Below are 24,081 nucleotides of genomic sequence, written 5' to 3'. Positions count from 1 at the left end.
AGGGATATATATTAAAACAGAACCAGGGACAAAAAGAATAACTACAAAGGAGAGGCAAGAACATTCACAACAGTGCAAAACCTAGTGATTATAAGGCTTTTCATACACACTGCTAGAAAAGGATTCCATCACACTTAAAAAAGGAAAATAAAACACATATATTTCCACCTAAAACTGTGTTCCTATTGAACATAACATTCTAAAAGAAGGAGGCCCGGTGTCTCTGCTGTTCCAGTTTGCTTACTTTGAGCATTTCTCAGTTTCTTATCTCTTGTGCTGATGGTTGGCTGAACTCTCTGTCTCCTGCCCTACAGTGATATCACTCAGGTGCTGCTTTGGTTATAACCCTACATGTATGATTTCCCTCAGGAGCTCCAGGAGGGTGTCTGCCAATTACTGCAAAAGCAAAACAGAAATTGAAGAGAAATTTGACAAGCAGAGACGTGCCTAGAATAAAAAGAGGATGAAGAATAGAAGAAAAGAGCTCTAAAAATATAAGATTAGAAATATCTTCCACAAAAAAGAATGTAAAAAATGTTTACAATACCAAATGGAAGGAATCTGAACTAACACAAATTGGAATAGCTTACAATAAATGGAAAGAGACTGAAAAAGCAGCAATTTCAATACTATGTAAAAAAATGCAGAAAGCTCAAAGCATGAAGAGATGCTAAAAAATGCTTCCATCTACTGGCAAGGATCCAACTCTTAACTACACTACAGCTCCTCTATAATGTGCTACCAGTGAGAAGATGTCTGAGTAGGCAGGAATACATCTGCAGCCATTTTAAGGCACTTTATTGTTGCAAGATTAGTCAAATAAGGCATTATCTTAAATGCAAACCCAGATTTCAACGCTGGAATCTGAACTTCCTACTTGTCTACACTCTGGAACGATGAGATGGGAGATTCAGGGACAAAACATACAGCAGGCATATTCAAGTCTCAAACACTGCAAGAATAAAAACCGCAGCAAGAAACCATAGCAGGGGCTTACATTAACAGCAAAGTGGTAAATTTAAACAAGAGTGGAAATAGGTAGAAGGGACACATCAATTACAGAGTATGAATTATTTTAATCATCTGATCAGTTAATCTGAAAACTAAGTCCTCACTTATGGAAAAGGTACGGCTCCTTCCTCACTCAAGCGCTAAAATGTTTGGAATAACGGCAATGTACCTTGCACCCAACAGTTTGGTACTTCATAACAGTTCCTTTTCTCAAATGAAACAGCAACTTTTAGTCAAGTTTTACATGAATATGTGTTTGTATTACTTGTTAAGAATTAATGTAAGTAGAAAGACAATTTACTACCTAGGAAAGCTGCTCCCTCAAAGCAGCCCTCTGACCAGTCTCAGGACACACTGTCACAACAGCGCCCATATGGACAGTGCATGTCCATACTAAATGAATGAAAGCAAGCTTCATTCTCCAGTGCAATTATCTTTCTGAACTTCATCAATTCTCAAACGTCTATTCATTCTGCACAGAGACAGTACAGGGCTGTTCTCCTCTCGTGGGTGCCAAACACAAGAACGGCAGACATTATGAATCGTTTGGGACCCAGCATTAGCACCCAGCATCTAATTCACACGCAGGAAAATGCCTGCGGTGGCAAGGGCTTCAGACTGGGCCACGAAATAAACATTTCAACACAAATTGTTCTCTTAATAAATGAAACCAGCAGCCATGAAATGTGACCAAAAAAAAAAATCTAGTTTATTAATGGAGGCTCAGAAAATAGCAACAGAATTTTTCAAAAATACCTTGTCTAAGAAACACTTCAAGATTAAAAAAATCCGTCAAAGTTTGTCTTAGATCCATTTAATAAGAAATACTAAAAACAGCAGCAAGAGGTGAGATATAACAAATATTAACAAGACAGCCTCTGCTTACCCTTTTCCTGCACCAAAACCCCATGATGACCAAGTATTGCTTGTTTTATTTACCTTAATTCCCTGACGTTCCTCCTATTCAATGCAAATTAACCAAAGAGTAGATTAGGGCATGGCAGGCTATTTCGATGGAACACAACACTTTGTACCAGCTCTCTACCCGCAAATGCTGACAAAAGATAAACTATTTCAGTGTTACATTGGTTTGTCTTATTTTTTTTTTCCAATCAATTCCACAAATAGAGATGGATGACGCCTAAAGCAGAACACAGTTTCTCTAATTATTTCACTAATGTTTGCATTTTTTCCCTTTACTTTTCCCCGTGCCATTTTAAAGCTATTATTTTCACTTTTGTCTCCAGCCAAGTTTCCGTAAGGAGACATTCACGCATGCCAGAGCAGCAGTAAGGCAGTCAAAAGAGCAGCAACTTCAAAGAAGCCTTGCAGAAAGTATCACAGTCAAAAGTAACAGGGAGACGAGAAAAATTGCAGCAACCTTCCCAACCTTTGTCCTTCAGTAAATAAGAGAAAGCGACCCAACAGAGAAGGACACCTGCTTTATAAGACCTTACAGTAGAAGATAAAGTCCATTTCCTACTTTCTTACTATTTCAAGGAGAAAGAAAATGATTTATTTTCTTGACACAAAAACCGGTCTTGCCAAAAAACCCATACTTTCTCAGCACACTACAGAGGCCAGGCCGTCAGCACCTGGAGACAAGAACCACATGTCCTCCTTACATAACTGCTTTCGACTGGCTCGAAAAGTATCCACAACTGGCTCCCGTAAAGAACGAATAGCTAGGCTTACACTGCAGCGCTGCCTTCAATGCAAATTTTTCCAGAGGAGTAGTTAGGTAAAAGACAAAATCCTTTCCTGAACTTACTCACATGCTCATACAGCTCAATTCAAAATGTAGTGTCTTACATACCTACGTTGTCAACACTGCTTTACACAACTCTAAGTTTAAAATATTGTAAACCACAAAGAATCCATTCACAGTGTATTAAACGTTAATTAATATGAACCTATGTTTCTTCATTTGTGCATGGATTCCACATAATGTTTTCAATGCCAAAATTTGCTTTTTTAAAAACACTTGAAGACCATCATGGACATGTAGCTTTTATTCAAAGGCTTGAGATGTTTCTGTACTTGAGAAACAACAATTTGACTATTAGAAGTTAAAGCTTAAAAGATTTGAAGAGTAAAATTATTTCAAGTCACACGCTATACATCTCAGAGCAGATTAATCCTGTGTTGTAATAGTTTTTAAGTTTTTCCTTCTTTCTAATGTAGGGTAGAAGCAAGAACAAATCCCAAACACACAGATCTTTGTTTCAGATATTTCTTAGGCTTGGGCAATATGGGAGAAACTGACTAAGGTCGCCTAAAATCACTAATTAAACGCCAAGGAACTGTCCTTTTTCTAAAACCCCGGGGGAGCCATACTTGCAGGTGCCGTTAGCAAGATCTGTATCTGATAATAAAAGCCAGAATTGCCACACAACCAGAATGGGACAGATAAAAAGGACAGCGGGCAGAGGGAAACCGCTTTGCTACCATTTCCTAGCCCATCAATTCTGAGTTGTGCCCACTGGGGAGAGAAGCTGCTAGAAGCAACACAATTTATGCACTCAGCTGCTCTTTAGAGAAAGGGCAATCTGTACAGAAAAGCAGTCTGAAAGTCTACTGGCACTTTTTACTGAACATCAGTCAATCTGCCACTAAAGCTACCTTTATCAACACGGCTGGATACATCCTCTTTCCAACGCTGCTGTAGTCATCTTTATTCATTTAATAGCTTTGTAACGACAGCTTTCTATAATCTTTCCCATATACTCTTTTAATAGGAAATAGCATCGTTAGAGGCAGCAAGCAGTTATTATTTCCCAGATCCTGTGTTTTGCAGAGCTGGATCATCATGTGTTTCTGAAAATAGATTCAGAGATCTATGAATGTTTCTCTCACACTCCCTTCAACCTGAAATTATCTCAAAAGAAGTAACTTTTAATTCCTACTAGCAGTTTATTTCTCCAATTGTACTGACCTATTTATAGTATAGTATCTGAGATTAACCTGCTATATACGCATATATACAGACACACAGACAATCACTAACACATTATGAACTATTCTTGTCTTGTCAAATGTCGAGAAGTTCGTTCCCACATGTTTGTGACCAGGACCTACCTACCCTACTGATGCTCACCGTGCATTACGTCTCAAGTCATCTGTAACAAGTAACTCGCTCCATACACCTCGACACAACCATGGCAACAGTGTGTACTGAAACTGGCTGCACTGCTATTTCTGAGCATGATTCTCATTTGCGCTGAGGTCCATTAACATCCTTTTAACAGTGCTGAAGGGACTAGATGCTAACCAACAGAACCGGTGAGTGTCTTGCATTCATATTCACGTCAAAGCTTTTTTTCTTGCTCCAGTGGTGCAATATATCAATCAGGACATTTGCTCAAAATGTATGTTAGACTCAGAAAAGTTTTAGTTATACAACTAAGTGCCCATAATTCTGCAACATTGTAGTCAAAGGAAATAAAGACTTAAAAGATACAAAACAGAATTTCAGAAAGCATTCATTATTAATGAGTCAAGACATTGTTTCCAGAAATCTTTTGGAGCTCTAAGGTCTCCAAATCCTCCAAAAACTCAGATGCAACATTTCTCAGACACCCGAGAAGTAAGAGACCTCAGCAATTCCTTTGCCCACCAATAAGGTGGTTCATTCTGCACTGCCACGGATCCCTACATTTTTTCTTTCTTCTCCCCTTTCAGACTATACTGTTATATTCTTGAGTTCCATTCTCTGTCTGTTCGTCTTGTTTTCCCCCCTTAAATACATTCCTTCCTCACTCACTTCTTCCTGCAACCATTTTCTTTCTCCCTTACCCATGCTTCCTTCTTTCTCTGACAAAAGGAATGAAAAACCCCATGTTTCAACCTCACTGTTCAGATCCACTGGTATAAAGCAGTTGTTAATGCCCTTAGTAGCCACGCAGGCTCATTCCTCACTTCTAGGAATGGTTGGAACAAACCCAATAGCAGTGGTGACATAAATGGAAGTCTTTAGAAAAAATCTCTCTCAAAAATGAAGAAAAAACATGGCCAAAATAACACTCAAAACATAGGATATCATTGTACCTGTCATCCTGCCTACCTGTCTACCTGTCCTCGTCATTATTTATTGATGTCATGGCACCTTCAGGAATCCATTTAAAGCCCTCAGCTGTCTGCAGTGTGGAGTATGACTTGGGCATATACAATACCAGGTGTCCAACAGCCAGGATCAGCACAGCCACCTGCTTCCCTCAAGCATCTGTTTGAAAGCCCAGGTTCAGAAAAGTTTCATTAAATACAGGAGTGCCACTTTTTGCATTTCCTCAGAGTAGATGGTACTACCACATCTACAAGTCAGCTGTACAGAAATGAAGCTTAATAGTAAAAGAAGAGAGAATACAACTACGAAGTGCATTACAGGTGAAGAATGAGGGAACAAAGACACTGAATATACACATATCTATTGCCCATCAAAGTTTTATTTCTCATCATTTAACACCCAGGTTCATTCTACAGGGGTATACAAAAATAAAAATAAAAAATCTATGCAAAAATATCCATGATATGTTAAAATGTATTTTATAGGTGGCATTAACTAAAACTAGAGTAAATACAATGTAAAGGATATTATGCCAGTATTAATTATATTAAATTTCTTGGAAGTGCAAAAGTATGTAGGTAGACTGATGCTATAGTAATGACATTAAGTTACATTAATAAAAGAATTGAGGAAGAGCAGCATGATACATGAAGTATACAGGAGTTTTATTCAGTCTTCATCATTTAGACAAAAATACAGTAAGAAATCCTTACAATCAATGCAATTTGATGTTTCAGTTAAGTGGCTATTTCAACATACATGCTGTTTAAAGCAATCTGATAATAGTATAACCTACCAAGTGTGCTTTATGCATACTTTTAAACTCACCAAATAAAAGATCAAAACCATACTCTTTATGAACTAACCAAGATCCCGCTCACAAAGCAACTTCATAACATGCTGACCAGTAATGTGCTCTGCAGGGCTATCAAACCAGCCAGCCCCCAGAGAGGAGCTATGCACTGAAGCACTGACCTCAGGAGAGCTCCAAGTGAGTTATCTGTGTCTTTTGCTACAAAACACAAGCCTCAGAAGCAGCCAGCAGCATGCATTTCCATTGTAGGGCAGAAAAACGTGCAATTTCAAAAAGACTGCTAAATATATTCCCAAGAAATTAACAGGCAGAGGGAACTTGCCATTTATGCAATCTCAGTTCATACTAAATGTTCGTTTATCTGCATTACAGTGCAGATAAGGAATAAAAAATTACATTGACCTGACTGGTTCACTGGGTATAGTTTAAGTGGTATATTTTAAATACATAATTTCTGTGTCCTCTCCATCCTCTTAAGAAACCTCAATATTCCCAGCCTCAGTAACACAAATTAGAAGAGGACTTATGTACTGGGCCAGTGTTCAGTACTATTGCTTATCAAGTGTTGTATTTTTTATTTGACTTCCCGTGGAAATGAAGATTACGGAAGCACACTGTTTGCTTACTATTTTTAATGCTGGTCTTTCCCCCCCAAAAAAATTGGTCATGAAAATTAGTATCTGCGCTGTAAAAACAAATGCAAATGGCTCTTCTCTGAGGGAAAGGCAAGCAAAACTCAGCTGCTCTATGTATTTTTGGCAGCAACCTGCTGGGCAATCAATACCCACACAGCTCTGGAAAAACAGAATTAAGGTGTTATGTGAGAATGTCGGGGTTACTGCAGAGGAGAAGGAAGGGAAGAGATACTAAGGGGCAAAAAGGATTTCAATCTCCAGGATTACAAGTTTTTTTCATTCCAATGATGGTAGAACAATATGCTTACAAATAAAGCACCTCAAAGAACTCAGATACATAAAACATCAGATTCAGTTTATACTACAGAACTCATTTGACGTATCTTCTACGTCATAACGAAGCACCATTCTCTCTATTTCCATGTCTTGAAAGAATTCCCCTGCTACTTACAAAATACCACATAAATTCTGAAGGATTACAGGCAGAAAAGAACTGGCCATCAGAAATGAATGTGGTTTTAGAATCCCACTGCTTCAGCTAGAGTGATGGGAGTTCCTTTATCAGTCTGCAGGACTGGACCAACACGCTGCAATGACTCCACCCAAGAACCATTAAGCACTTTTGAGCATCAGCTTCAAGAAGCCCAGCTCTCTGTCCTCAGTCTTGCATGAGGCAGCGTACTCCCTGGATCTGTGATGTCCTAAGACAAGCAAACATTGTCCTTTTACAACAGTTAGTGGAGCTGACACAAATGGAGATGTAAGATCCAAGTTCTTCAAGCCCACTTGCCTTTCTTGCTCTACAACACAAGAAGAAAAAACAAATATGCTACCTCTTCAGTCACTGCACTTCCCAGTCTGGTGTGAAAACAAATTTGATTTTGTTTAAATTGATATGCAAAGCTCCCAACCACAGCACTTGAAGAGGGAACACATTTTTTCTTCTGCCTTGTAGCGGGAGCAGGGATTACCCGAGTCACCCCCAGACAGATCAGCGGAGCGCACCTCTCGCAGGTGCCGGATGCGCGGCACGCCCAGGATCAGAATGAGGTGTGGGCGCAGCATAGACCGGAGGAATCCAGATCACCGGAACCCGAGCCCCACAGCTTACTGCTGATGACACCACTCCTAAACCTTCCTCTTCAAATCCAACTATCCAAAAAATAAGAGATTGACAACAACAACACGAAGATGTTGAAGAAGAAAAGGAAAGAAATGAGAGGACAGTTTTGTTGACCAGGTTAAAAGAAACATAAGAAATAACAGTACAGAAGATAATAACTAAGAAACAAAAAAATTCCAGATCTGGAACTATCTGCAATTTTTGTTCTATAACATCTCCCAAGCTTTCAATAATCTGACTGGCCAGTCACACATTAAGCAATACATCTTATGCATATTCACCTGATTTGCCAATTCTTCTTTAATTTATCATTACTTTGTATTTACTGTAAATTCATAGTTACAAATGGCTTGGCCTTTATTTTAGCGATCCTAAATCAACCATCTAGATCACTTGTTGAGTGCAAACAGGCAAAGTCAACATGTATACTGAGTTCAAAGCAGAGTTTTGACACTACAAAACTGAATCTGGAAATAGAAAAGCTCCTCTAATAGTCAGTGTCATTCACAGATAGAGAAGCTATTATGGGATTTAGAAAGCTCTTTGATCTGCTCCTTGCACTGAACATCACCAACTCCTTTTAAGTTCACTGTACTATTTTCTAGAGAAACATATCAGCGTACGTTCCTCCATTGATAACCTCCTGTGAATTTTCTAACGTATTTCACCCTATCACTTCCCTAAATAAAATTTTAAACTTGGAGTGAAATATAAACTGTGTACTCGGAACTCACGTATAAAGATTGAGGTCTATTATTTATAAGAGTTTCAGTATATCATAGAAGGAAACAAAAACTTTCACATTACAGGAATTTTAAAAACTGCAAGAATCCTGAAGTAAGTATTACTATGGCACTTCAGTAATTGAAAGAGCACACATCAATCTCTGACATAAATGTGGCCTAACTTCAAACCATCACCTGGTAGGAAATGACCCCAGATTCTTTGTATGCTGGGAAGGTGGAAGGACAGGTTCCACCCAGCTACCACTTCACTAACAACAAAATGGCACCGCACTTACAATAAATACTAAATAATTTGCCTTTTTAGGCAGGCCCCCAAATGCTCTCTGGCAAAACTGAAGTACAGGAAGTCATTAAGTGAGATTCATAATGAAACATTACCAGTAAAAATAGTCATAATTTGGTAAACTGCATTTATTTGCTAACTCTTAACAGAGCAAGAGATTTTCTCAACACGCAAAGGCTCAAAACATTGCCAGCATCTCTGATCGCGCCTAATTCCTCTGTCACTAATCATCAATTGCTGGGAAGCAGTCCTAAAATAGTTACCAAAGTGAAATCTACAACACAGAAGTATTTTCATATGCAGATAATAGAAGAAAAAACAGCTGCAGCTTTGTCTATATTAGGCTTTAGTTCTTTTTTCTAGCTACTGCAACCAGCAGTTCAGCTCCAACCCCGCTAACTAACAGGGAGACACTAGTGAAGATACTTTACTGTTTTGTTTTATATACAAAGCCATACCCTAAAACAAGGTTCAGCAACACTATCAAAAATATCGGTTGATGCCTCAAGCCTTCATTAGAAAGCTTTCCATCTCTGTTACTTTGCTGGAACTGAACCAGTAGCAGAAATCTAACAAAACAATTTTAAGAAAAATTCCCACTTGTAAAGTCCTACTCCACTTCATTAGGCAATCAATCTCTTCAAAAATACGCATCAAGCTTCCTGTTGATATTAAAAGGCATGGGGGGAGAGGAGGGCAGTATAGAAAATAGAAATAAAAATATAAAGTGGTAACATGCAATACAATCCTTGACAGAAGAACAAAGCTGATGTTAGCATTGCAAACCAGAATGCTTCTGGACCCTCAACAAACTCCCTTAAATAACTGATACCATCAAGACCCCCCAGGCTCATAAGGCAGATTCGTAGCTTCATTTCCCATCAAAGTATCAGGGATATAAGGAATATTAACATATAGTAAACAAGATATTTATATATACTATATACAACATAGAAGCAGCATATCGAGAGTACAGCCATTAGCAGTACCTGAAAATGATTCTATATGGAGGTTAGTAATCGCTGCTCAAGAACACAGAGAAAAGTACAAAGTAAATATATATACATAAAAAAGCAAGTAGAAATCTGGCCTGAAGTCCATGTTCTCATTTGTCCAATGGACAGTGGACACTGGGGATAGGATATGAGAAACAAAAATAATATATGGACACCAAAACTTCAAAACATAAGATAGTCAGACTGACATATTTATTACCAAATTTTGCACAGAATTTTACACAGAAGCAAAACAATGTTAAAGGTCCTCATGGATCTTTGTAACAGAATTAAACTAAGGCAAAGCAACCATTGCCCTAGTTTATACTTACACTGAAAGAATCACGGAAGCTATTCAGAGAGCACTCTAGCTCTACACTTTCTAAAATGCAGAAAATCTACAGATTGTGACTCCACACTTGTTTCACATGGTTTACCACTTTTTTTTTTTTTTTTTTTTTTTTTTTACTCTAACAGAACTATGTCTGTGTAAAATTAATTTGACTGGATTTCTTTAAGTTAAATCCCATTTGAGCAGATCTAGGGAAAGAACTCTGAAGGAACAATCTGCCCAGTGTTGTCACCCATAAGCTCCTGGCCACATACTATTTGCCTTTAACCTGTGTTTATAGATTAGTAATTACTCTAGTAAAGATCTTTAAAATAGTTTAAGTGACCATTTACAGATTTTCTCTACCATTCACCTTCAGCCTATTTCATATTCACTGGAAATATTCAGTGAAAGAATATATTTAAACTTTACCCAAAAAGTATTCTTCCTATTCCACCTATCTGCTATGGCAGTCTAAATAGCAACATTCCTCCCCAAACCTAGCACGTCTGTGATGCAAAAGAGAGAAAACATCATAAAGTACATTCAGGAAACAAAGACAAAATTAATCCCAGGTCACAAGATCTTCAGTGTTTCAAAATTTTCCCTTGAAACTAACATTTAAAGGAATGACAGAGTTTAATACCCTAGGACAGTCACACTCATTCCTCCTCAGCTCCTCACCAGCTGAGAACTACACTCTTTAACATGTAACTGGGCGCATTACAATCTATAAATGTGAAATGTTTACGAGGAATCTCAACAGCCAAATTAAAAATAAATAAATAAATAAATGTTAGACTTTGGTTCGTTAACCAGACACCTAAATAATAAGTAGGAAAACACTTTGTCTGTAAAAATAGAATAATTCTATCTATCAAATGCTTGTATATATAGTGATACTGGTTGTTTACCTTTATCTCATTCAGAATAATTTCTCACACGTATTCTTTGGATAACAATATAGCATGTTTTGCTCCAGTTGCTAGCAAATACATTTGTATGAATGTGTATCCTGAATTCTAATTTAAGTAGACACTTCAGTAGAGACAACTATGTAAATGACGGATTCTTTGTATATCTTTTCAAACTTCCCATCCATTGACATTAGTTGACATAATTTTGCCAGTGCTGCAAGATGTAACCAACACTTACAGCCAACACAGTTTTACTTCTAACTTTGCTTCTAGAGGTGTTTCTATGACCTAGGCCTCATACTTTAACTTAGTTTCATCTATTTACCCTTGATTATACATTTCTTACCAATACAAAAAACATTGTAACTGTTTAGTGTCTGAAACATTTCTCAATGCATAACAAAAACAACAGCAGGGAAAACTGAGCATGTCAGTTCATATTTCTGTTCATTCCAAAGTTCAAGTCTCACAAGGAATGACAGAGTTCTAAAACAGGCTGTCTTAATTTCTTTTGACAATTTAATCTCAATCACAATTAAAACAAAACAAAAACAGTAATTTTCACATAAAAATTTCAAAGTAGTCTATAAATATACAGGTATCTTCCAACAGTGTTCTGGATCAGATCCCTGATTCATCAGCACACATACTAACTGTGCACTGCAATTTTTTAGCCCTCATCTTATTTTCTGTCAAGCAACTGACACGTATTTGAAAGATTCTCACCTTAATGCATCAAAAAGATTATTCTGATCAACAAAATATGAATACACAATTTATTCCAAGAGACATTTCTTTCTAGCCAACTTTTATTCAACAGCAAAGCTTTTGCAAAATAATTTCAAGTAATTTTTTCACAAAGAACCTGTAAACCAGAAAACTAGCAAGCTCTTTTATGCTAAAGTTTGCACAGAACAGGCCACAACGGACGTTAGAAGCTTATCATTCCTTGGCCACAAGTTTTAATACTGCTTTTTTGTTTAGTTTCTACCTTTGTTCCCTGAGACAGTCACAGCCAGACGTTATGCCAACCTAAAAAAAGCCACTCTATTTCATGTCAGCCTTAGCCCCAGGCCTCAGATCCCAAAACATGTGTTTGAAAGTATTTAATCCCCAGCCTAATAATTGACTCAAAGCTACTCCAAATATCAGGACTCAGTACTGCAGCTCTGGGGTGTTTTTTCTTCCCTTTTCACACACCAAAGAAGGCACCGTAAAGCAATGGGCCATTATAGAATCCACCGTAACGTGCCTGAAGATGTAACTTGTTAGATTTAGACCAGAGCTTGAATTAGAGGGAAACTTGCCTGATTTTAGGCCCTTTTTCAGCTTCCATTTCAAATTTTCCAAGTCTCTGAAGAGACTTTTATTTTTGCCTCTCTGGTTCTTGTAGTTTTGTATGGCATAGCATAACTTAAAAAACAAAACAAACAAACAAATAAAAAAACAGCAACACACCATTGACTTCATACAGTAACAAAGGATTTTAATGTTGTTTCAACCACTGGAGGTATATCTAAAATCTGGATTCCTCCCATGCAATCAAAAATGGTAATAAAATTATGTTTTAAAACATCACCTAGCCAATAAAATTCTAACCAAAGAAAATAAAAGGTTTTATCTGAGTAGAGTGTCTTTCTTATTTTACTTGTTTATATAGGGCCCCTTCCAGTTTTGGATGTGGCCTGAAACAAAATATTGAGGGCAGAGTCATTCTGCGATTCTAATCTAATACAACCATGCTTAATATAAAGACTGCCAGATCTTGAGATCCCTTATTCAGTCAGCTTCTAATATCTGAATTGAATGAAAGTATGTGTAAAAAATAAATAAATAAATATAAAGCTTTGTCATAAAATAACCAGGAATATCTATAAATAAACAAGATAGTGAACGCTGAAGCAGAAAGTCTCTCAATTGCCATCTGCTACTTGTTTCTCAGCCTGGTTAAGAGATGAAAACAGCCCTTCGGCCACCCTCCATCATGTGCACCTATCGAACCGTAACGTTTATGAGCAAGTAACTAACCCACCTCTGCAGAAAGCCTGACACGCCAAAAGTGCCGGTTATTCCCCGGGTGAGATCTGACCACGGTGGCACTCATTAGAGATGTTACAAAACGCATGCCGCCGCTCGCCCCATCCCCCTCCGGCACTACCACCATTGCGGGAGTGACTTGTTACACATCGCGATGAGCGAGTAACATTCAGCGCCCGGGGCCGGAGCAGAGATCAGGCCATAAAAAGGGCACCAGATGCAAGCAGGGCTCCTCCCCTCCCCGGGCTGCGAGCCCAAGCTGCCCGCTGGCTCCCTCCGGGGCGAGCCCAGCCGAGCCTTGCCCCGGCGGCACACGGGGGGTCCCGAGGAGGCTCCGGCTGCCAGCTGCGATGAGCAGGGCGAGGGCTCTTCGTCCTTCTGCAGGAGCCTCGGAGCTGGGAGAAGGGGTCGCCTAGTGCAGGCACCCAAGGACGGTGGGGAAGGGGCTCGCAGGACCGGCCGGAGAGGGCTGAGGGGCGATCGTCCCTCTCCCCTCGGCGCCGTGCGGGGGCCAAGGGCGGCGGGGGAGGAGGAGGCACCCGCAGCCCCCCAGCCCCGGGCCGGGGCGGCGGCAGCTCGGGCCGAGGCGGCGGAGCCCTCCCCGCCCGCGGGGCCTCGCTCCGGGCGGTAGGGGCCTGGGGAGAGGGGTCCCCCGGCCTCCCGGGCCTTGGGGGCGAACGGCTCGGCTCGGCTGTGCTCACTCACCTCGGCAGGCGGCAGGCGCCGCCGGGTCTGCATGGCGAGGGGGATCCCCCGGGGCCGCGCTCCGCCGCCGCCACCACCGCCGCTCAGCTCCCGGGCGGGCCCCGCAGAGCCCCCTGCGAGCGCTGGAGAGAGGCCGGCGCCCGCCCTCCCCGCCCGCTGCCGCCAGCCGGCCTCGCTCGCTGGCTCCGCGGCCAAGGCCGCCGCAGCTGCCGGCAGCCAGCGCCCCCTGGCCGGCCCCAGAGGCAGCGCACGGCACTGCGGCACCGCCGGGGAGGCAGCGCCGAGCCTGCCGCACCCCCGCCCCACCGCGGGAGGGGTGACCCAGCACGGCCGGAGTCCGCCCGCCCCCCAGCCCCGGCCAAGCTCCGGGGGGAACCCGGGGGCGGCCCCGGCAACGGGAGGGGGCGAGGCGGGGGGAGACCGCGGTCCCCCAGGCGCTTCGCGGCGACGCGCCCCGCAGCCAGCCGCACCTAGGGGCTGTTTGGAGCCGTCCGTGTTTTATGTGTTTGGGTTTTTTTTTGGTATTTCGAAAAATAATTTCTCCCCTCCCCACAGCCACGGATGCGTGTCCTGCGCAGGCACGGCCATCCGCAGCCGGCTGGGGAAAGGCGCAGCCACGGAGCCACCTGCTCAAAGACACGCAAGGCAGGATTCCAGAGGGGGAGAAAAAAAAATAAAATAAACTGTACTCATCCCTCACAGAAACTGACTCAAAGTGCAAGCTGACAGGTACATATATGCGAAACCAGTGCTCGGAGCCTCGCCGATTCTTTCATTACACGGAGGGAGCAGGGAACCACCTCACCCCCCCTTACCCTTGGCTGCAGGCGCCCAGCAGCCCGGCTGTGGAGACGAAACATCCCCGTGTGTGTGTGCCGCCCGCTGCGGGGCTCCCGGGGCGAGGGGCGAACGGGTCTCGGCCAGCCCCGGGCTCCCGAAGCCGCTGTGCCGCCTCCAGCCGCCCCCTGCCGGGCGGAGGGCCGGGGGCTGAGGCACGGCTCTCGCCCGGCCGCCTCACGAACGCCTCAGCCGCGTGCCGCCTCGCCGGGCCCGCGCTCTAACGGCTAACGGTTGACGGTTAACGGCTAACGGCTCGCGCCCCGCCGGGCTCTGAGGGGGAACCAACTGTGAGGGCTGCCTCAGGGCGCCATGTCACCCCCGGCACGGGGGAACGGCGGGCGTTGTGTTCTGTGCTCTCTTCGTTCACCCCACAGCACGTTTTCAGGTCTTCGTGCTTGCTGGCTACCAGTTTGCAGGAGTTAGGCTTCTCGGCTAGCTTCCTACTTAAGACGGTGAATAAGGTGTAATGAGCCCTGGTGGTAACGTCCAGGCCTTATTTCTCTAGGAGCATCAGTTCATCCCGCCTGAAATGAGAAGGAAGCTCTTAATGTTTATTCATTGATTATGGTAGAACTTTGTGCTTTTCAAGCAGAAAATATAAGATACTCCCAATCAACTGAATCATCAATCCATGGGCGAAGAGCTGATGAGATAAAACATACTAATCAATCATATCTAGTAGTAGCATATAAATGGAGATGGGATTTATTTTCTCCCATAAAGCATTCCTGGTTAACCCCATCATGCTGTCTCCTTAGCAGTTAGTGGTGTCATGCTGGTAAAGCACGGATGAGGAGCTCTCATCCAGTCCAGTGCACAACCACTGTCCTCAAAACAAGTCTCATAAACAGCTCTGACTGCTAAACACACAATCTGCCTGGCAAACAAAAAGGAAATAAATTAAAGGATGATCAATGTAACACTTCATACCCTCTAGGCAAATGCATGCAAGTGCATAGGTTTTCCCTCTACATATGTCTCAGAGTCCTATCACTACCCGGATTTTGATCTGCTTTAATCCCTCTACATGCTGGAATTCACTGGAATTCACTGGAATTCAGCAAACACCGAGTGTTTTTACCTGAAGATCATAATTGGCTGTTCTGCAAGAAATCAATCTCATGAAAGCAGGGAAAAAAAAAAGGAGTTAGGAGTGATGGGAAAAGTCTCTATGAGTTAAGGTGATGAGGCATGGCCTCATATTCTGTCCTCTCTCAGTATCTATGTGCATTTTGGATGCCACATGACTTATTCCCAATGAAGACGATGTATCTAGAGAAGCAGGAACTCAGAAAAACTCAAGTTGCTTCTTCAGGCAGTTGTGGTGCCATATGTCTGAAATGAAAGCAGGAGTCTGTCCTTCCTGTCTTCTCATTGTCCTCCTTCTGCTCGTGTTCAAACAGAAAGTATGTGGGTATGAATAGTAGAAAAAAAACTACGTGCAAAACAAATCAATAATCTTGGTCCCAAGTCCCAGCAAGCCTGTAAGACACGGACCATTTACTTTGCACATTCAGTGAGACTGATAGTTAACAAACTCTGAAAAAAAAATCTTCATCTCTTTGTAGTGTATCAGCCTCACGTCAGTGAGCATCTACAGTGTTTTGACAAGAAAAACGTGCCAAACAGTACCCCAGATGATAGCATGGACATTTGGTATTGATCCACCAATTCTTTTCTGTCTTTTACCATCTTTGCCCAGCTCTTTATGAGAAGATAAAGAGGCATAAAGGACAGTGTACGGATGTGGAGACTCCAACCTGCAGAAAGGTAGTGGAAAGGAACTGGAAAGTGGGTGACAAGATCACAGTTAGAAAGGTGAGGGGAAGCTGTGGGATGCCATCCTTGAAGTGGGCATCTGAGAGCTACAAAGTCAATACAAAAACATGTTTGTAGCAACAAATGTACGTTGAGAGCTAGGAGATGATACAGGATTCAAAATAATGCAAGAATAATCTATGAACAGTAGCTATGGAGAAACAAAAATGCTTAAAGTACTTGACAAAAATTGCAGAAACTTGGGGGAAAAAGAAGCTTTCCAATGGTTTGAGTCTGTTACTAGATGGAAAAAGTAGAAATGCTAACAATAACACAGGAAGGCAGAAGAGCTCAATAAATATTTCTGGTCTGTATTTGGAGAAGAGCCAGATGATACACAAATATCGTATGATGATGATGAAATACATTCCATTACAACAGGCACTGAGGGGGATGTTAAACAGAAGCTAATAAGGCTGTGCATCAGCAGGTATAGACAACTTTCATCCAAAAGTTTTAAAAGCACTGGCAGGGAGTATCTTTAGACCATTAATGTTGATTTTCAATAAATCTTGGAATGCTGTTCAAGTTCCAGAGCACTGGATGAAATATTGTACCGATATTTTAAAAGGGTAAACAAGGTGACAAGGGTAATTACAACTTGCCAGCCTGGCAAGAATTCTGGGTAACATAATGGGACATTAGCTACATTACTTGATTAAAAAAGAATTAAAAGATGGAAACAAAATAAATGCAAATTAATGTGGAAAATAAATCTTGCCAAAAGAAATTGATTTTTTTAATGGCATTACAAGTTTGGTGGATCAAGGTAAGTAGGTCTGTAAAATACTTGTTTTGGTAACATTTTAATTAAGAAACCAGAATGGTAGAGACTCATCACAGCATGTATTAAACTGTTCAAACTCTGGCTAACTGGCAGTTACAAAGTGGGGAAATAAGAAGTCATCATGAAAGAATGCATTTCTGTGTCATACAGTGATTAGTTCTGCACTATACTGTATGGATAGTAACGGCTTTAAGGAAAAAATAAAATCATCACTTACAAACTTTGCAAGTGATGTAAACAAGGATTAACAAATAACAAGTCACAACGGAAAGTATCTGAGACAGCTTGATAACAGGTAGCATGCATTTCTATACAGCCAGATGTAAAAACATGCACCAAGGAATAGAGACCATGATTATAGGATGGGGGAATTTGTGCTATAACAAGTTAATGCTCAAAAACCTTGAGTGTCATCACATATAATCAGAAGCAAATGAGCAGGTGGTGCAGTTCCGTGGCCAACAGGCTAATACAACCCTTGGTTTTATAAATAGGAGAATATAAAATAATGTCTATTTTTATCTGGCACTAGTCCAACTGCTCCTGAAATCTGAGAGACAAATCCCTTAGTTCTTTAACCAAAGCTGAAAATTAAATGGTTTGGAGAAGATCAATAAGAATGATTTAGATGAAAACTAAAAACATTCAATCTACTTTCATGTATAAAAAGAAGGTGAAGGGACGACTCAATCGCAGGTTTGAAGTACTTCCAAAATTCAGTGACTATGCTAAAGGCAGACTTATTCAGCTTCCAAGTAAAGTCTTTTACCAGTGAAGGTAATTAATTACTGAAATGCTTCAGAGAGGAACGAGTTAAATTTCCCAGCACTGAGACTGTCAAAATCAAAACCAGGTGCTTTTTTAAGCTATTTTTGACACATACTGGGGTTCATTCCTATAAGTCTTTTACCCATGAGAGACAACGAGTTGATCACAGCTGTGGATTCTGGTTGCTTGTCTATGCAGAAGTTGATTTCCTTGGGGCACTACGAAGCAGCAACCTGTCATCCCCTTCAGCATCATCTGACACAGATCATGTGTCCCTGAGCACATGACGGGAGCAGCCATGTGGATGCTAATGTTTACATGGGTAGAAGGGATGAGTGTGCTTGTTCACAGAAGGCAAATCCTTTGAAGTGTACTGCATAAAAATGTAACAGTTCTCACTCCAGAAGCCTGAGACACGCATTGCTGGAAGCTGGGAACTCCTCAGAATTGTCACTATATGATTATCCTGCTACTCAATTCTTTATCTGGCATCTGCCTCTGGCTGCTCTCAAAAGCAGGATACTGATCTTTCTCATGCCAAGCTGTCTCTCTGGTCTATGGGAAAGCTCACTTGCCCCTGATTTCTGAACGGAACAGGAGTTTTGGTGGGAGCAGAGAATAGATGCATGATGATAAGTTGGCATAGATGCAGGAGAGGACAAGAGCCAAGGGACAGAAGAACAGGAACAGCTGATACTAGAAAGTCAAAGACAGACTTGGGGAGGGAAGTGTAGATGAGGCCCTGAACCTTTCCAGAATCTGACACGGATTCAGGAGGCTCCTGGGCTGAACCTGTATCATCAAACAATCAGGAAACCTCACAGCAAAATGTTGATTACTTTCCCAGTGTAGTTCCCGATCCACACACTCAGCCTCTGACTGATACACGTAAGTGGGGAAGGCCTGTGCCGTGAACCTAAAGGTCCAAGACGGTTTTATTCAGTTTTGTGGAATAATACATTTTTTTTTCCCATAAAGTTGCTAGTAACTGCTTGCATACCACTCTGACAAAAACAATACTGTAAATATTCATTACGATGACCACTGCTAATGGAATGTTTAATGATCTATTATCTAGTTTCTACTGTAAGAACCATCTGCTGACTACACCCATCCGAAGACACCAAGAGACCTTCAGTGAAGATTACAATGTAATGATTTTGCCCTCTAGTGGCTGAATGACATAGCCCAGCTCCTTCCGCATCTGCCTTAATACACCTTTATTACATCACCAGCCTTGAATCTTTAATTTCCTAAATTTTATGCAGGGTTCATCCATTACGCTCAAGTACTACCTGCACCAGAACAATCTGAATCAATAAAAATGCTTGGCTAAACATCCTCAGAAGGCTATATTAAGGTTAACTCAGTACTTAGTGAGTCATGCAATAAAGCCACTAATACCCGGGCACTTAATTAACCTATGATGCATTTTCCACCAGATGTGATTTAATCTCTAGAAAAGAAAAAGACTTGCTCTATCACCATCTCAAGTGTATGGGTCATTTTAGAGTCACTCTATCCTTATCTTGTCCTGTTTAAATTTTTAAAATTTTGTGTATTCTTAGGAGAAATAAAGATGACATTTTAATCCTTTCCAAAAATACACTCTCATACGTTACACATTTAAAAGGGAACATAACTGGTTTACTAGTTATGCTGGCTACATCTTGAAACATCCATCAATTTTCTCTCCATATTTCTGACACTGGCCCTGAGGCTTTAAAAGATCTGTCTCTGTATCTGTGTTAAACTTCTGTGAGAGCTTAAGCAAGGGTTTTGGACTTTAATTACATCTTGATTTTTTTTTCTTTTCTCTCCCTCTGGCACCCATTTTAGTTTATTAGCCTAAGCTGCATAAGGAAACAACACATTTAATTAAATTGTTTGTCTTTCTCTTTTGCTCACTCTGCATATCTTTAGGATCTCTTGGCCAATTTCTGCCCCAGCTGAAAAAATGGTAAGTCTCAAAGGAAATTAAGTTCATACAAGTTTTGTGGCAATCCACAGGCAGGCACAAAGAGGGTGAGCTGAAGCAAGATGAACTGTTACATATTCAGTGTGGCAGCAGCCTGCTTGTTAATAACCAGCGTGTGCTCAGGCTGCTCAGACAGCACACACACCCCACCATGTTACTTACGCCCAGCGTATGCTGGCGTGGCCTCGGAGTGTCATAGTGAATTTGGAGGATGCTGAGGTCATTGTTGTAGAGAGGATCACCGTGGATGTGGCAGAGCTAGTGTTAGTGCAAGGAAGAGATGAGAAGAGAGTGAAGAGATAAATCCCTGTGCAAACAGGATTTATTTTTCCAGTATTCATAACAGCTTCTTGAGGGCTATTATTTGGACTCTGTAATTGAGACTGAGATGGGATACTTGGATTATTTGAAAGCCTCTGCTAAGCAAAAAGTCAAATTAAAGGATTTAGTAGTCTCTTTTAATGAGGAAACAATAAATAAATATTTGGATCATTTCATTCTCATTGTTTATTTTGCTATTAATCTCTATTTGAAAGCCCTGGAAAAGCTTAAGAACCTTTCTGATTATATTCCTGGTCTGGCCAGAAGCTGGAAATGCCTTTAATGAATACCCACGGGGTTTGGGTATTCATGACCGTGTTCCCAATGAACATGTTTGTGCTTAGTAACAACAACAACAACAACAAAAAAAAGCCAGGATTTTGAATCGGGAGAAACAGGTTCTTGTTCAACTTTGTAGCTGACTTGCTGAGTGACACTTAACCCACCTGATCATCTTCCCTTGTGTGTACAGTTGTATGGACAGCATGAGTAAGTGCTGTACGAGGCCACAAGGTCTGAAAAACCGCTCTGAGAGTCTCCAATGAGAAGTGTCATGATGATGATGACATGAAAAAATTTCATTTGGAAGATATGATGGCATCGCCTAAATATGTGCTTTCTGGTTCACTGAAACAAAGGACCCTTGAGATTCAAAAATGGACAGAGTTTGAAAGATTAACTTCATCTTCCTCAAATGCAGAGAAATATGCATTTCCCGCTTGAAGACCTTTACAAAGAGTTGAAACCTGTTAGTTCCCTCAGACAACCTGTTCCATATCACTCAAAAATACATTTAAGATTTTGGACAAGAACTCTAGATTGTACTTCATATCCCATCTATCTTGACTATAGCATTATTTAATTTCCTCAATTATATAGCCTTCCATCTTTCAAAGATGATAGTACTCCAGGAACAATGTTGGAGCTGGGCCAAAGGATGGTGGACAGCAGGAGAATTGAGACTCTCGTTGTTCAGACAGAGGTTATAATTCATGCCCGGTTGGTCTAGAAATTGCCTTAATTGCGGGATATTGATGGAGGATGAACCATGGAGGATAAACCAGTGCATCACACAGCTTCCAGAAGGCACATTATGAGTTGTTGATAAACTACTCTAAAAAGCCATATACACTTTTCCATACATGCAACAAACATACCATGCTTCGTGGCCAACAGGAAGCACAGCGGTGAAGAGCAGGTGATTTTTTAACATACAATCTCCAAAACTGGACTAGCTCACAAGCTCCTAAAGCAGGTCTACATGAAAACAGTTTCAAGCATTTGCGTGGGCTTCAGTGAATGTAGTCTGGGCTTGACGCACTCACTGGGAGACGCAAGGCTTACTCAATATGCTAGCTGAGGACAAACTACATCAGACGCTTCAGACAGGAATTCCACCAGCAGAACAGTAGCACAGAGGATGTTTTGTGGAGGATTTTTGAATGATTGTTTTTGTGAACAGAAACCCAATCCCTCAAATGTCAACACTTTAGATGCAAGGAAAATTCTAAGGACAATGCAGTTTTAGAAAAAAATATATACAGCTTGAAATTGACTTAATTTTAATTACATATAGCTACAAAATATTTCAAAACAAAAAATCCCAAACTGAAAAATAACCCAGTATTAAGAATGTTGACTTGACATCTTTTGACATGAGTCTTTCCTTTTGTTTTTTCCAACATCACTATATATTCTGACCAAAAAACTCATCTGGGTTTTTCTTACAAGCTTGGTATACAAATTAAATCAATTCATTGTTGGACTTATCAAATATGAATGAAAGCATTTTTTCAGAAAAAGATCTAATCCTTTTCAAATCCCGTTTTAATCTGTGTGATATCTTGTAGCAGTGAGTACCACGCACTAATTGCGGTACTTTGAAAGTATTTTCTTTAATCAACTCTACATGCTCTATTGGTCAATTTAAGTTAATGCCTTGTGTTCTCATATGGGAATCAATTTAACTTTCTCTACATAAACTTCTTTTCTGTTTATTTCCAGAATGTTCCTTCTGATAGCTCTTTGTTTCTGCAAAAATTTTGAAAATTTCTATTTCTCTTCAAATCACAAGTTTTCCTGCATCTTTATACAACATTTTCAGCTTCTAGATCCTCAGCTGTATCCTTATTGACAAGCTAAAGGAGGCTACGGCCAGAGCTTAGCATGCAGCTACATATTTTGATGAGTTTTTATTTTTTTGCTTGAAGGATGCAAGTTAACAAAAGTATAAACCTTGATATAGAATATTTTTTTTCTTTCAAAGTTTATGAGCAGGATTTAATCTAATACATACTTAAGAATTTATCCTTTAGGTCTTTCTGGATTCAAATGAAGAGCCAGGTTTTCTTTAGAAAGGAAAAGAACAGAAGCTTACTTGAGAGGAAGTGGTAGATGCAGTTGGCTCATTGTTATCTTAAGCATTTCCCTTCTTTGTTGCACTAGAGATAAATGAATAACTTCTATGCATGGACATGCATGACTCTCAAGTTCTGGCTCATGATTTCTTGTTATTAAATATTTGAAGGCATGATTTGAAGACAAACTCCCGCAAAAGGGATTTAATTTTTGAAGGAATCTGGCAGACAACTTTTGCAACATTGTCTTGGATAATTTGCTGTTGGCATGTTTATCTTTTCCACCATACTTCTCCTTTCTGCCAGATTCATGACAGAGTGCACAGTGGGCATCAGAACCATCACCATTTATGCATTTTTTAAGCTAAGCCTTTTAAAGAAGAAAAGCTCGCACAACTGTGCTGCAGATGGAGGTTCATCTTCCTCTCCTCTTGAACAATTTAAGAATATGTCTCTCAATTTCAGCCATGCTTGAAAGAGGCAACTGGTGACTGCTTTAGGAGAAAGTCACAAATGACTGCCCCTGCTGAGGGCACAGCAGAGAAAAGGCAGCTTCTACACATTCCCTTAGCAGCAGGGGGCTTGTTAGTCAGCAGCATGTAGGTCTAGACTCCTTCAGAAGGTTAATTCTCCCCTTTCAGAACTGCCATGGGAATATGGTGCCCATAACTCAGGGGAAAGGCACGATGGAAGGCAGGTAGTGAAGGAGATGGTTAAAAAAAACATGGACTCTCCCTGTCCATCATTAGTTCTTTGAGCAGTGAAACTGTTCATACACAAAAATTTGTATAAGTACACCCTAAAGTATTCAAGGCATTAAAAATCCAAAGCATCTTGTTCATTTCAATTGCTTCTCCACCCACATTCTTCATTGAATTAAAGGATATCCTACACGCGCTTTTGTTTCACTTATTCCCTAAAGATCATTTCATCACACACCAAGCAAGGATCCTCAGCGTACTCACAGTAACTTCGCAGTCAGAGCGCTCAGCATTATGATGTTCCTGGCACAAGGGATGTTATTAAAGGATTTAAGAGATGAATAGACTGCAGCTTTCCCCAGGGCAAGACATCAGAAAATGGACATCAAAAGAACCTGGCTCAAAATGCAGCGGGCATTACCAGCTTCTGGCAAATCCCACTCATCTCTGAACAGTAATGCTGTCAGGCTGCGTTAGGGATGCGTCTATCCCGGAATACCCCTGTAGAACTGTTTGCTTACCCAGTAAAAGCACTCCCATTTCAATACCAACCCCTCTAGTTCAAGCCGGCATAATCTTCATTAATCAAAAGTACACTGGGCCAAATCCAGCTACAATCACACTCAAATCTTCAGCAATATCCCAGAGCAAACATGACACAGGCTATACAGCCATCAAAATTACCTTTGTTTTCTCCAGCCATAAACCCAGTCAGACTGCACAAAGAACCATGCTGATCTCCGAACATGTGAATATTTCTTACAGGAAGTATAGTTTGTCACACATCGCACGTCATCTTCACAGACCCCAACAGGATGACAGGCCCGTGACAGGATTTTTTTTTTTTTAAC

General features: G+C 40.9%; 1 protein-coding gene across 5 annotated transcripts in view; it reads right to left on the bottom strand.

Annotated features, from left to right (window-relative positions):
- The window catches only part of ZFYVE9 (zinc finger FYVE-type containing 9), a 77,422-nt gene that overhangs the window by 45,249 nt on the left and 8,092 nt on the right, over positions 1–24,081 (bottom strand). The window contains exon 1 of one of the 5 annotated variants that reach the window (XM_072042014.1): positions 14,476–16,068. The exons of 1 other annotated variant lie outside the window; for it this stretch is intronic. The gene's annotated coding sequence lies outside the window, so the exon portion shown is untranslated. Of the gene's footprint in view, positions 1–12,950; positions 13,117–13,660; positions 14,234–14,475; positions 16,069–24,081 lie in introns of those variants that run through there. 3 more of the 5 variants (XM_027463406.3, XM_027463404.3, XM_005027227.6) reach the window with 3 other exon arrangements.

The sequence above is a fragment of the Anas platyrhynchos genome, chromosome 8 (assembly GCF_047663525.1).
Source record: "Anas platyrhynchos isolate ZD024472 breed Pekin duck chromosome 8, IASCAAS_PekinDuck_T2T, whole genome shotgun sequence".
Taxonomy (NCBI): Eukaryota; Metazoa; Chordata; class Aves; order Anseriformes; family Anatidae; genus Anas; species Anas platyrhynchos.
Note: the sequence above shows the minus strand (reverse complement) of the source record. Positions and strands in the feature narration are given on the sequence as shown.